Source organism: Schistocerca piceifrons, chromosome 2, assembly GCF_021461385.2.
Source record: "Schistocerca piceifrons isolate TAMUIC-IGC-003096 chromosome 2, iqSchPice1.1, whole genome shotgun sequence".
Lineage (NCBI taxonomy): Eukaryota > Metazoa > Arthropoda > Insecta > Orthoptera > Acrididae > Schistocerca > Schistocerca piceifrons.
Window position 1 is genome coordinate 215,246,182 of NC_060139.1, and position 14,035 is coordinate 215,260,216.

The following is a 14,035-nucleotide window of genomic DNA, read 5'->3' on the forward strand; positions in this document are numbered from 1 at the left end:
ATCAATCTGGCAACAAGACTTGGCAGATGCATCAAAATCAGAGTCTGGGGCAATCGGAAGATGAGCTAGGGTGTCAGCAGTGCCACACTTTGCCATAGGTCTATACACAATTCCATACTGATACTGTGAAAGCAACAAAGGCCAATATCACAATTTTTGAGCAATGCATGTAGGAACCAGCTTTGATGGATGAAACAAGAACTGCAAAGGCTTGCGATTTGTCACTAAATAGAACTTGCAACCAAACAGAGAGTGATGGAATTTTGTCACACCTTACACAATAAGGAGAGCCTCTTTTTCTATTTGAGAACAGTTAAACTGAGTCTGAGTGAGCAACTTTGAGGCAAAAGCAATAGGTCTATCTTGTTCACCAATTCTGTGCGAAAGCACAGCACCAATTCTGTCAGAAGAAGGGTCAACTTGCAAAATTACTGGCTTGGCAGGTCAAAATGCACTAAACATCTGTCACTAAGGAAAGCATTTTTTAGTTCCTGAAATGTGTCTTGACAGTCTTTGGTCCACTAGAAAGGCACATTTTTCCGACGCAAGCAATACAATGGTGCAGTGATCTGAGAGGCATTCATTACAAACCAAACGTTGCATGTCATCTTGCCTAGTACTGACTGCAGTTCAGACACATTTTGAGGAACAGACAGATCACGGATTGCAAACAATTAAGGAGGGGGTGCACACCCTTACTGTTTATCACATGACCTAAGTACTGCAGTTCAGTTTGAAAAAACTCACTGTTTTTGAGACGACATACGAGTCCTGCTTATAACAACACTCAAAAAAGAGTACACAAATTGGTAATGTGTTCCTCTGGTGTATAACCTGAGATGACAATATCATCAAAGTACTTTGAACAAAATGGCATTTTTACAGTCAGCTGTTCCAAGTAACACAAATACTTGAACAGTCCTAAGCATGTGTTTACAGCAAACACTTGCTATGATTCTTCATCCAATAGAATTTGCAAGTAGACATCAGCCAAAGCTATCTTAGAAAATAACATCCTGCACCAAGCCTGCCCATGAGTTCCTCAGGGTGAGGTAACGGATAAGTGTCAACTAACGTCTGTGGGTTGACTGTAGACTTGAAGTCAACACAAATGCGAATGCAACCAGAAGGCTTAGGCAACAAAATGAGTGTACTTGCCCAGTGACAAGCTTGAATAGAAGCAATTACACCATTATCTTTCAATTCTTTCAATTCACTGGCTAATTTGTCTCTTAAAGTAATTTGAATGGGGCTGGCTGGGAAAACTTAGGCTACGCATTGTCTTTCAATGTAACATGCACTAAAAAGTTATTACCTTTCCCCATTCCCTCTGAAAATAGTTCAGGAAATTCTTTAAGCAAGTTAGCAACACTGTCTTTTGGAGTAAAATCAGTCACTGAAAGTACATTGCCTTGGATGCTAAGTCCAAACAAATCAAAGGCATCTAAGCCGAATATGTTCTCACTGTCTCCTGATTTCAACACAGTAAAATTCACTATCCTAGTGTGAGACTTGTAAGTGGCAGGCAAAGAACATTGCCCAAGCACTGGAATTTCATGTCCATTGTAAGCTGTGAGACACTTGCTAGATTTAGAAAGGCATGGTGATCCTAACTGTTCATATGTGGCACGATTAATCAATGTTACTGAGACACCTGTGTCTAACTGAAAGTTCACATGATGGACAGCAATTTGAAATGAGACAAATAGTTTGTTACAACATTATCGCGCAGCACTAGGGCAAGATGTAGGTGCAACCTTAAACTTACTTTGGTCAGAACCTGTTGTAGGTTTTGAAAACACAGCATTCACTGCACATGTGTGAGCCTGTTTTTTCTGGGAGCGGGAAAATTTGGCATTTTTGTGCCACTGCAAAAAAATTTCTTGGACATGGCCTTTTTTTCCATGTTTATAAGACATTGCATTACATGATGGGCACTCCTCTCGTTTCTGGTGAGCAAAACATATAGGGAAAGATTTCACTAACTTCACAGGCCTGTTTGCATGTCTACATGTCTGTTCACATGACTGTGTATGCGCTCATTGTTGTGGCTGCTTAGGGTGATTGTGAACAAGGGGCAACTTGACCCAACAAATCGGGGCCTGCTCAAATGTATTGGCCGCTATGGCAACTGAATCATATTGTACAAAAATTTGCATTACTTGGGGAAGTGATGAATCAGAGTAATTTAAGATCTTTTCCCATGTACATTGAATGTTATTGGATCTCGAATCATTAAATCACTGTAAAAGTTGCAACAACTACACTTAAATTTATGCTTCCTAGTAATGCTCATTGATTCTGTGTACCACTGGTGGTACATCTGTTCCAGCTTTTTCTTCAAGCAAAAGAATTGATATATAGCTGCAGCTACTTGGATTTGCTGGTCACAGTATTAAGTCAATGCAGTGATTACTTTGTCATAGCCGAGTTCATCGGGAGATGCAGTTGGGAATACTTTTTGTACTAACCTGAACAATGGAGACTCCACAATTGAAAGGAAGTTTTGTAGCTTTACAGTACCTCGAATATGATGAACTCGACAATGTGCTTGGAACTGAGTCAGGTATCCAAGCCATTCCTCTTCTGTGTTGTTAAATTGCCAGAACGTTGGTATGCTGGTTGGCAGCACTTGCTGGGCTGTTTGGTTGGTTGGTTTTGGTTGTGCAGCCGCCGCATCTTGTGCAGCCAGTAGATGTATCGTCATCAGCAGGGTAGCAATTTGTTGGTTCTGAGACTGAAAAGCTTGTGTCAGATCCATCGCATTGGCCATCTGTGGCTGAGGCAGAGGGCAGGGGATGGAGGGGCCAGGGAATTCATGCTTTACACAAATACATTGTATCACAAACCAAGAAAAGCCTCTGAAATGAGGAATTTGATCAGTTCTGTGGCTCCCTTCATGGAATACATACAGAAACACAACAACAAATTAGCAATGAGAAACAGTTGAACACAATCACCCCTGCAAGCTAAAACACAAGAGAAGTAAGCAAAATCTTTGGCAAAATCAGTTACCTTCAATCACTACTGAATTTTCCTCACTGCCACTGTAGTATCCTCATAGCCACTGTAGAATCTTGTACCAAGGAAGCAAGGAAGGGAGAGGATGTTGTAATGGATGGCCAGTGCCCTCTTTCTACAACACAAATGCACATATGGATTAATATGGTTCTTTATTTACATGAAGCTGCTACTTAAATTGAATAGAGTCCATGTTTGTGGTGCAAGCTCATCAGTAATAGTCCTCTTGCACACATTATCGCTAATCTTGCTATTATAAACTTCAGTCTTGCTATAGTCCATTTCTGATCACTATGTACTGTCATAGCCTGTGACCCACTTTGAAAGTAGTGACAGACGCCAAACCAGTGTGTGAGTTAGTGAGGCCCTCCAGTCAGCAGCAACAGTATAAATACATGCTGGGGTGATGGCATTGGTGGCATGTTGCTTGTCAGTGTGTCTCTGGCCTCTTTCATGATTGGCGTGCTTGAACCAGCTCCTACTACCGATCTTCGCACTACATCTTTGCCGACTTGTGCGCTGGCAACAGCCTATGCCAGCACACTCTGTCACATGCCATCTTAACTTTACTATCATGCCTTTCTTTTTCTTTCTTCACCTTGCTGCTGGCATAATTTTCTATTGCAGAAATTCAGCTAATTCGGAAATTAATGACTAAGGTCTTGCATATATCTCTTTGCTTGGTTGCTTGATTGATGATAAATGGAAATTAAAATACCCTGTCAGTCCAAAAAGTTTTAATACTGGATTAATACAAAACAGAGAAAAGTGAAGATGGTGGGCTTAATGTTTCAGGTGTTCTATATAGTCCCCCCCCCCCCCCCCCCTCCCACATGAGCACCATACACAGAATGTTCATACAACCATATGAAACTGTCAGTAAAGTCCTGCTCTGGGATGTTGTTCAACTCACACTTCACATTTTCAGCTTCCATGGTGTGGGGAACCACAAAGACCCATTCTGCAGTTTGTCAATTTGTGGTAGGCTTTTATTAATAACACCAAGTCTCATCATCTGCAATGATTTTTCCAGAAGACTTGTCCATGTTTCTCATTTCAGTAAAGTGTAATTGTCCATACATCTCTGCTTTTGTTCAGGAGTCAAGGGAATGTCTTGAACACTCAGAGATGTTTGGTTCATTGCTCAATTGTGATTTATGATGGAACAGTGTTGACACACTACAGCCACCCTTCTGCTATTTAGTGCTGCCTGCTCATGACTGACTGGTTTAATGCACGTATGTTGTTCATAGTTGTTAGTTCAAGCTGTCAAAGCAGATTCTGTGCCAATCCCACTTACACACCAAAAATAAAATCAGTCTTAGAAATTTTCTCATAGACAATGTAAGTTTGATACCTGATCTTTCTATGAAAGACTTCCTATTCTTAGACAAAAACTATGACCAATTATTTTCTGACATGACACAATCAAGTAAATTTAGAAAATATATCTACCATAGCAAATAAGAAACACTGTTCTCTTTACTTTTACGTAATGTTCCATAGAAGTCAACAGCAACAGTATCTGTTGGTTTACCAGGAATAATGTTTTGCATTATATTAGATTAGTTGCATTTTTTGTTCCCTAGTCCGCCCTGGTAGCTGAGTGGTCAGCGTGACAAACTGTCAATCCTAAGGGCCCGGGTTTGATTCCTGGCTGGGTCAGAAATTTTTTCCGCTCAGGGACTGGGTGTTGTGTTGTCCTAATCATCATCATATCATCCCCATCGACGAGCAGGTCGCCGAAGTGGCGTCAAATTGAAAGACCTGCACCAGGCGAACGGTCTACCTGATGGGAGGCCCTAGCCACACGACATTTCCATTTCCATTTTTTTGTTCCCTAAATCTATAGTGAGTAGATCCTCAAGGATGTAGATGTCCTTAACATGTCGTATTACTTACCTTCTCTTGCTGCCAGTTATCACAGGTTGACAGTTTTTCTTTACTTCCTTAGTCTTATTAAAAAATAGACATTTTCTTGTAATTTTGGCATATCCTACAATGACCATAACTTTCATGAACGCATTTAATTAATCTCTTCCTGTCTTCTCCTCAGCCCTTTTTCAAAAGAGTACTTATACACTATCCATCTAAACTTTAACCACTTACAAATTTCCTGTAGAAAACTCACACAAATCAAAGTAGGATTTCAGCTGTGTTCTACTGCTAGGAGCTGAGAGTTCAGTAATAGTGCTGATTATGTGGAATTGGCAAAGTTCCTTTTTTAAGTAATCAAATGTCCTACTATAAATTTTCTCTCTTTTAATTTTAATACAATTCTTTCCAGTAAGGAAAAGATAGATTGCTGCTTACTGTACTGATAAGAAGTTACATTGGAGACAGACACAACTATAAAACATTTACACATTAGCTTTTGGCCACAGCCTTTGGCAGAAAAAGAAACACATATGCATGCATTCACACAAGCAAGCACACCTCGCACATACATGACTGCCATCTCCTGCAGCCTGTACCAGAATCATAGCTGCTAGTGATGGCAGTCATGTGTGTGAGAGGTGTGCCTGCTTGTATGAATGGAGTTACATGTGTTTCTTTATCTGACAATGGCTGTGGCTGAAAGCTAATGTGTGAGTGTCTTTTAGTTGTGCCTGTCTGCAACTTAACATGCCATCCTTATGGTCAGTAGCAATCTGTTTTCCTTACATTGTTATATTCCAACTTGGAGTTTCCATTTTTTTTCTTTCTGGTCTATGTCTCACACATCTATTTTAAAAGTTCAATATGTTCTTTCCAATTGTGTCCAGTAACCAAAATGACATCCAAATAGACTGTCAATTTAGATACAAGTTCCTGCCAAGCAAATTATCTAGTGCCTAGTAAATTCTGTTACAGGAGAAATGTAACATGATTGTATTTACCTGTGATAACATGCCTCCAGTAGCTGTGCCTCCATCAAATCTGCCTGAAAAGTGATTGTGGAAACTAGGCTGTTTCAAACGGCAATGTCTACACAAGGTTTGCAGTTCAAGTAGTTAAACTGTATTTGATGCTGAATGACCTATGGTTTATGGCTAGATTAAGTCTCATTATTATTTATGCACAGATAATCAGTTAGCCACATGCTACAACACTTGATGTCCTATACTGTGATTGTTCAAGTGCAGTAACCTAACACTGAAGTGACACAAAACTTCACATGTGGCAAACAAGTCGTTAACAGTGTCACTGAATAAAGTTCTCAAATCACTGTCCTTGAAGTATAACAGTCATTTTAATATGAAAACAATGTGCACAGAATATACCATTCAGAAATAATACAGTTCTTAGCCAGAATATATTGTCACAGTTTGCATTAGCTACTATTTAAGTTTAACACAGTTCATAAAATTAATTAACAGTTCACAATCAGTCATTAAAAACAGTCACTGGATAAAGTCTTGGACATGGAATTTGGATAAAACTCTGCACATTTTATGACTTGTAATATGTCCTAACTTGTCTACACACATTGCCTGGTAGTTTTGAGCATAGTATTGCTCATATCACAATCTTCTGCAGACTGGCTAAAATGGATTCTGAGGAGCCACTTTTATAAGATTACAATAATCAGAACTACATTTGTCTGTTTTTGTTCAATGTTTTTACACATACAATTAAAAATTTACATTCCTGACAAACAGTGGGGAAACTCTTCTGAATGTGAAGTTTTAGATACAACAATAATTGCTATTGAATTACACTGTCTAATTTGCCAAATTATGGGATTCTACTTCAGTAACAATGCTTTAACTAAGAATGGTAATTACTCTGTAGCTAAATGAATGCAAGTTTTGCTAACATGTCCTCATCCTAAGCTGTGTAGATACTTTATATATACATAATTTTGATCAACTTTATCAGGAAGTTAGTAATCAGATACATATGTTTACACAGGAGAAATGATAACAAAATCTAAAATTATTGGTATTTGTAATTAGCATAGTTTCCAGGTACATTAGACACACCAATGGATTCTAATTGATCAAATGAATGTAATGGATAATAAAGTTCGAAAAGCCATGAGTTAATATTCATGATTTTTGGCACTGTATTCATGCCATATAAAAAAATAAATAAAAGGGGTCATTGGTGGGGGAGGGGGGGGGGGCTAACAGAAGGACAACATCTACCTGCTTTGTTACAGAGCTCAAAGAAAATGGTACAACCCACAACTAATAACACCTACCTCCATAAAGAAAAGCAATTTTTCCCTGGATTCATGAATAAGACAAATCTGATGCTAAATCAGACTTGATTTAATTTCACAATGGAAAATCCACAATGGAATAATAACAATATTATGAAAAGTATAGAGTGCCACTCACCACGTAGTGGGGAAGATGAATTGCAGACAGGCAAAACAAAAAGCCTGCTAACAAGTGAGCTTTTGGATAAAAGGCCTTCTTCCATAAGTAGACAACACACACACACACACACACACACACACACACACACACACACACACACACACAAAAACGCGCGCACATTCCACCAAGGCTAGGCTGCTAGCAGTTATCCATGATGGGAGAAGCAGTCTGGGTGGTGGGGGTAAGGAGGGCCTGAGGTGGTCACTTTAATCTGAATACATTTCAATGTAATTATTTGTCACTGTTTTTTGTATATCAGTTTCCCTGTACATGCATTTATTAAGATGTCTGGGATCTAACATAAATCTTATTCCTCCATCTTTCTTAGTTAAAACAACAAACCTATTACTATGGGGGCACAATAACCAGCCACAATGGGGTATCCAGGAGTGCTGGGCTTGTGTATTTTTGGGAGCATGTAGAAGGTGGGTGTGCGGGGTGTGATAGGGGTGAAGAGGGAAATAGATTCAGAGTAGATGTTCTGGGAAGTGCCTAACATTTTAAGTAGGGATCAGAGTTTGTGGTGGACTTCTGGGATGGATCACACTGGCAAAGCTTATAGGTGGAATAGTCAGACAATTGGCAGAGGCCTTCTGCCAAGTAGTCACTGTGATTCATAACAGCAATGGTGAAACCTTTGTTTGCTGGTAGTATGATTTGGTCAGAATTTGTTTTGTTGCTGTGTATGGCCATTCTTTCTTCTACTGAAAGGTTAGTGTTCTGAGGGAGGGACCTGGAAAGGATGGTGAGGCTAAGTTGGAGGTAAGGAATTTATGGAAGGTGACCAGCAGATGGTTAGGTGGAAGGTGGTGAGGGGATCACATTTGGATGATGGTACAAACTGGAAGAGGTAGGGTTCAATGTTGGAATTAGGGTGGCAAAGAAGTGCTTCCATCACAGGGATCAGGAGAAGGAGGTAGGTCTTTGATAAGTCCAACATGGTTAACTTTTGGTGTAGGCCTAAGGTGGGGCCTTTGGATAGGATTGAAACTTCTGTGGAGCTGAGGATTTTGGTGGAAAGGTTAACAACAGTGTCACAGAAATGTTTTGACTCTGGATTTAGTGCAAGGTTCGTAGGGAGTTTTGGGGGGATGTGGAAAGCTGAAAAGGTCAGCTAGACAGGGTTTAGCTGCTATGGGGGGAGGACAAGGAGGAACACTGTGGGTACAATAGGGGTTGGATAGTGGTGTCCCTATATGACAGTAGGATGTCAGCAGGTTGGATAACTTATGGAGGTGGTGTCTGGAATGCTCCTCCAGGTTCTGGAGAGCAAGGGATTCAATTTCAGAGATATGGTTTATGGAGTACGGATTGCAGAATAGAAGTATCCTGTGGAGGGAGCAGAGGTGGTCTTGGTATTCCTGTTGTGGAGATGTGTTTTTGCAGTACCATATTTGTGAGGGCCAGGGATTGGTGGAATCTGAAAAGTTGTAGGTCATTATGAAAGGAGGGATGGGTTCTGCAGAAAGGAATCTTTACAGTTAGGCCATTTGAGGGGGAATATCTATGAGTTTTCTAAATCCTGACTAATTTGTGTCTAGTTCTGATATTTCTCTGTCTGTAAATTCTTCCTCTTTTAAATATTTAATACTATTAATTTTTGTTTCATGAAAAATTATGACTGTTTTAATAAAGTTGGTACGCACACTTGCCCCATTTGGTGATGTTATGCAGAGTTTTTGTATTTTCCATTCTAACACTGCACTTATATAGTGAAGTCAAGACACAGTAATGTAAAGTCTTCATTAACATCAGGAATTCTCCTGTCTGCCAGCATATAGTGAAGTACCATAAATCACAGTCTCAGTGTTGTATAGGAGCATCACTTGTGATAAGAAGTCTGGTTATGCAAATCTATCTCTAAAAGACAACAGGGCTCACTTTTTTATTGTTTTATTCTTTGCAGGTTTTAGTTTTAGTGATGTAGCTCAGCACTACCTGCAGCACCAAAGTTGTTTAGTTTTGAATATAGCAATGTACCACTAATTCCCATCTGTTCTTGTCTGTCACTTTGTAGTGAATTAATATCTGTAGTAGGCTCAATGTTTCTTAGTAGCTTGCACTTCTAGTCTTAAGAAGTTTGGTAGTACAATTTTATGTTTAAAGAACAACAGAGCCCACTTTTACTTATGGGTTGATTTTTTTTTTTTTTTTTTTTTTTTCAAATTTAGTATTAGGATGCACAAGAAGTGTGCCTGTTGTGTGTAGAATTAAGAGGAGCTGGCCTCAGTTTGTGGACAGCTGAAGAAGCTGAGAAGCTGCTGGCCACGTACAGCTGTCTTCAGGTTGCTTCCTTGGGATGTAGCAGTACATGGGGCACCTTAAGTGTCACTTGTTTCACCTATGAGCTCTCCTGCTGATGCATCTCCCACCATGTCTCAGATGAGAGAACCATGCTCATCTCACAATGTGTGGCAGGTTGAAATCCATTTGTACCACTTGAGAATGAGGCCAACATTAGGGACTGGACGTCTGATCTCACATCCTGTGAAGGACAAGTGTCCACTTCTTCAGCAGGGTTCAGGCAGGCATATGGAGCGGATGCATTTATTAGCTATCAGGGGCTCCAATGCTAGGTGCATTATAAAGCCCATTGGACATACTGACTAAAGCTGGAGAGAAGTTTAACATGCTGTGGGACCTCACCCAGGATGTGGATGCGGCCTTGTCCATGGCAACTGAGAATACGGGCTGACAGGCTGCAGTCATCTTAATGTTATGAATGTAGGCACCAATTTCTCCAGTCAGTTGGGTTCTGAGGCCACCCTCAGTTCCTTCAAGCAGCTGGAGGAAGTGGTGAAGACTGCTGGCTTTCCTTACAGGGTACAAGCAAAGTTTACAGTTCACAGCATCATACCCAGGGTTGATGGTGTCCTTAAGAATGGAGACCTCAGTCTCTAATGACCCAATGCTGAAGGGATGTCAAGTCCTTTTAGATTAGATTAGATTAGTTTTTCGTTCCATAGATCCATAGATCTGTGCTGAGGAGATCCTCGTGGATGTGGAACATACCTTTTTCTTTATTTTTTTTTTAAGCTGAAATAACAGTACTAATAGTACAAATATTGTATTGTATTGTATTGTATTTATTGGTCCAGTAAATCTTACATGTACAGTACAGCACATCAGATATTGGACAGGTCAAGGTATATCTTACAATTAATACACTTTAGAATCTAGAAAATTATGTTTACAAAATTTTACAGCACTCCATATACTGGGCAAGTCAATGTGTAAGTTATAATTAAACCACATTAGAAACTTGAAGTTTGCAACTGAATACATGTATAAGCCAATATTAACAATTTCAGTATTTGCATGATCCTCACTTAAGCTCTAAGGATTTTTGAGGAACTCTTCTACACTATGAATTGACATGTACACCAGAGAATTACATTCACAGAATTTTACTTCATATACTGAGCAAGTCGGAATACAACTTATACTTGAACCCCATTAGAAAGAGAATTACATCTGAATGTATTTATAGGCCAGTATTAATGGTTACAGTATTTGCATAATCATCATTTAGACTATCGAGGATTTTGGAGGAACTCTCCCATGCTGTAAAAGCAATGTGTCAACAGATATTCTTTTAATGCTGCTTTAAAATTTTTTACATCAGTCTTTACTTTAACTTCTCTTTACTTTAACTTTTTCCATGGTGTAATGTTCCTTTTTGGCGCAAACTGGTTTTTATATGGAGTACATGAAAGTCAGTTTTCTGTCTTGTATTATGATGATGAACATTTTCATTTTTGGGGAGGATACTAGGATTTGTTATTGTATATTTCTTTATAAACATTGCACTTTCAAATAGGAAAATACATGGAAGGGGAAGAATCCCCATCCTTTTAAATAATGGTCTACATGGTTAGTTCCTTTTTATTCCAACCATGATTCTCACTATTCTCCTGAAGAGTTTTAGGCAGGATGGTGAGTTACCCCAGAAAGTGATCCCATATTTTAGGACAGGAAGTATATTAGAATAGTAAACTGTCATTAGACAGTCCTTATGACAGCAGTTTTCTAGCACTCTCATTAAATAACACATGGTACTTAGCTTCTTTAATATGTTGTCAATGTGAGTTTCCCATCTAAGATTATCCTGTAGCCAGACCCCCAGAAATTTTCTATTAGGCACACTTGCAATATCTGTGTCTGACATTTGAATTCTTATATCCTCTTCAGTGTTTCTCTTGACATTATGAAAATTAAATGCTGCTGTTTTACTTTTATTTATTATTAGTTTGTTTTGGTTGAACCAGTTTACATGTTCCACATCCAGGAGGACCTCCTCACTACGGATCAATTGGAATGAAAGTAAATCTAATCTAATCTAATCTAAACAACATTTGTTAATGCCTCAGACAGTCTTGTCTGTAGTATCTCTGCAGTCTTCCCACTGACTAATATGCTTGTGTCATCTGCAAACTGGATAGTGCTATGGTACTGGTTGGTTGATGTTAGGTCATTTATATATATCAAAAATAGGATGGGGCCCAGTACCGAGCCCTGCAGTACTCCATATTTTACTGCTTTATAATCAGAACAGTGTCTTGTTGATTTATTTTCTTTGTGAAAATGTATTTCTACTACTTGCTTGCAGTCAGTAAGATATGATCTAAGCCAGCTGTTATGCATACCTCTGATACCAATTCTTTCAAGCTTCTGCAGCAATAGGGTGTGGTCTATGATGTCGAAAGCCTTAGACAGATCAAGGCATATGCCAGTTACTTTTTGTCCACTATCAATTTTTTCGAGTACTTCACCCAGAAATTCATATATTGCTGTTTCTGTTGATTGGCCTTTCTGGAAGCCATGTTGGGTTGTGGATAATATTTTGCACTTTTCTAGAAAATCTAGCAACCTCTTATGAAAATATTTTTCTAGTATTTTCGAAAATGTAGATAGCAAGGCAATAGGTCTATAATTGGCTATGTCTTCTTTCTTACCCTTTTTGAACAATGGTTTCAGTTTCACTGTCTTTAAGCAGGAAGGAAAGATTCCATTTGTTAATGAACTGTTGAAAATGTGGGCTAATGGCATTGCAATGAGGTCAGCCACATTTTAAATGACATAATCTGGAATCTCATCAACACCTGTTGAAAATTTTGTTTTTAACTCTCTAATTGATAGTATAATTTCCTTAGGGTTGGTTGGAGTAAGAAATAGGGAGTTGCAGTTTCTATTTTGATTTGATGGTGGTGTAGCAGGAATTTTATTTGAAGATTTTATGTCAGAGAGTAATTTTTCACTAATATTTGCAAAGTATGTATTAAAAGCATTGGCTACTTCTTCTGGATTTGTAATTATTTTACCATCTTGGATTACCTGGAGATTTACATTTTGGGAGGTCTCATATCCTACTTGTTCTCTGACTATCTTCCACATGGCTTTCATTTTGTTCCTGGCCATTTGTATATGTTGATCATTTGTTGTTTTTTAGCTTCTTTTATGACTTTGTGAAGCATTCTCTTATAATTCTTGAAATACACCAGAAATTCTTCTGTAACATTTTGTGTTTTTGAAATTTCAAAAAGTCTCCTCTTTTCAGCACATGGTATTTTAATGCCTTTCGTCAGCCATGTAACATTTCTTTTTCTAGTTTTTAATGTTTGGTGTTTAACTGGAAAAGAAATATTGAAATAATGGGAGAATATTTCCATGTACATGTCAAACTTTTTACATGTGTCCTCATAGTTGTCCATATCATTCCATGTTTCGTTTTTTAGTAAGTGCCTGAAGTGTTCTAGGTTGTGCTTGCTAAAATTTCTACCTTTTCTTGTCATTTGTTGTTCAGTATTTCCTGCAGTCTCTACTGGGAATTCAATAAACTGTGCATAACGATCACTGAAACCTGTATTCATATTTCCAGATTTGTATAAATATTTATCTGTATTTATTAGTATCTGATCTATAGCACTGCTTGACGATTTGGTGGCTCTGGTGGGGGATTTGATAGTTGTATGTATATTGTAGGTTTTTAATAAGGCCTCAAGGTTTAATCTGTCTTTTGAGTTCTTGTTGAAATCTATATTAAAGTCACCACATATGATGGTTGTTTTACTAACTATTTTTATACGGTTAAGTGCCTTCTCAAGATTTTCAATGAAAGTAGTTATGTTTCCATCTGGGCTTCTATATATGCAAATAACAATTATATTTAAATTTGTCAGTTGTGTAGCAGAAATTTTGAAGTTTTGCTCTTCCCCTAGCTGGTTAGTGAACTTTAAATTATCGTGTTTGACGTCCTCTCTAACATATACGCATGTACCTCCATGCATGGAGGTTTTCCTACAAAAAAAAAGATGAAAGGGTAAAGCCCTCTATCCTTGTGTGATGTAACATATTTTCTGATAACCAGTGCTCACTAACACATATAACTGACACTTCTTTTAGTTCATCTGATAACAATATTTCTATCTCACTAACTTTATTTGATAAGGATTGTGCATTTTGGTGCAGGAGCATAAATTTCGACGATGACTTATTTACTAGGTTGTTTTGGCCTACCTTATGTTCGACAGCTGCACATGACATATCATTTTTAACACTTTTACAATTGAAGTTTTCTTTCCAGAGCGATGTTTTAGAAGATGAAATCAACATTTCTCTGGAATCACTTGCCATAAAAAACGTTGTGG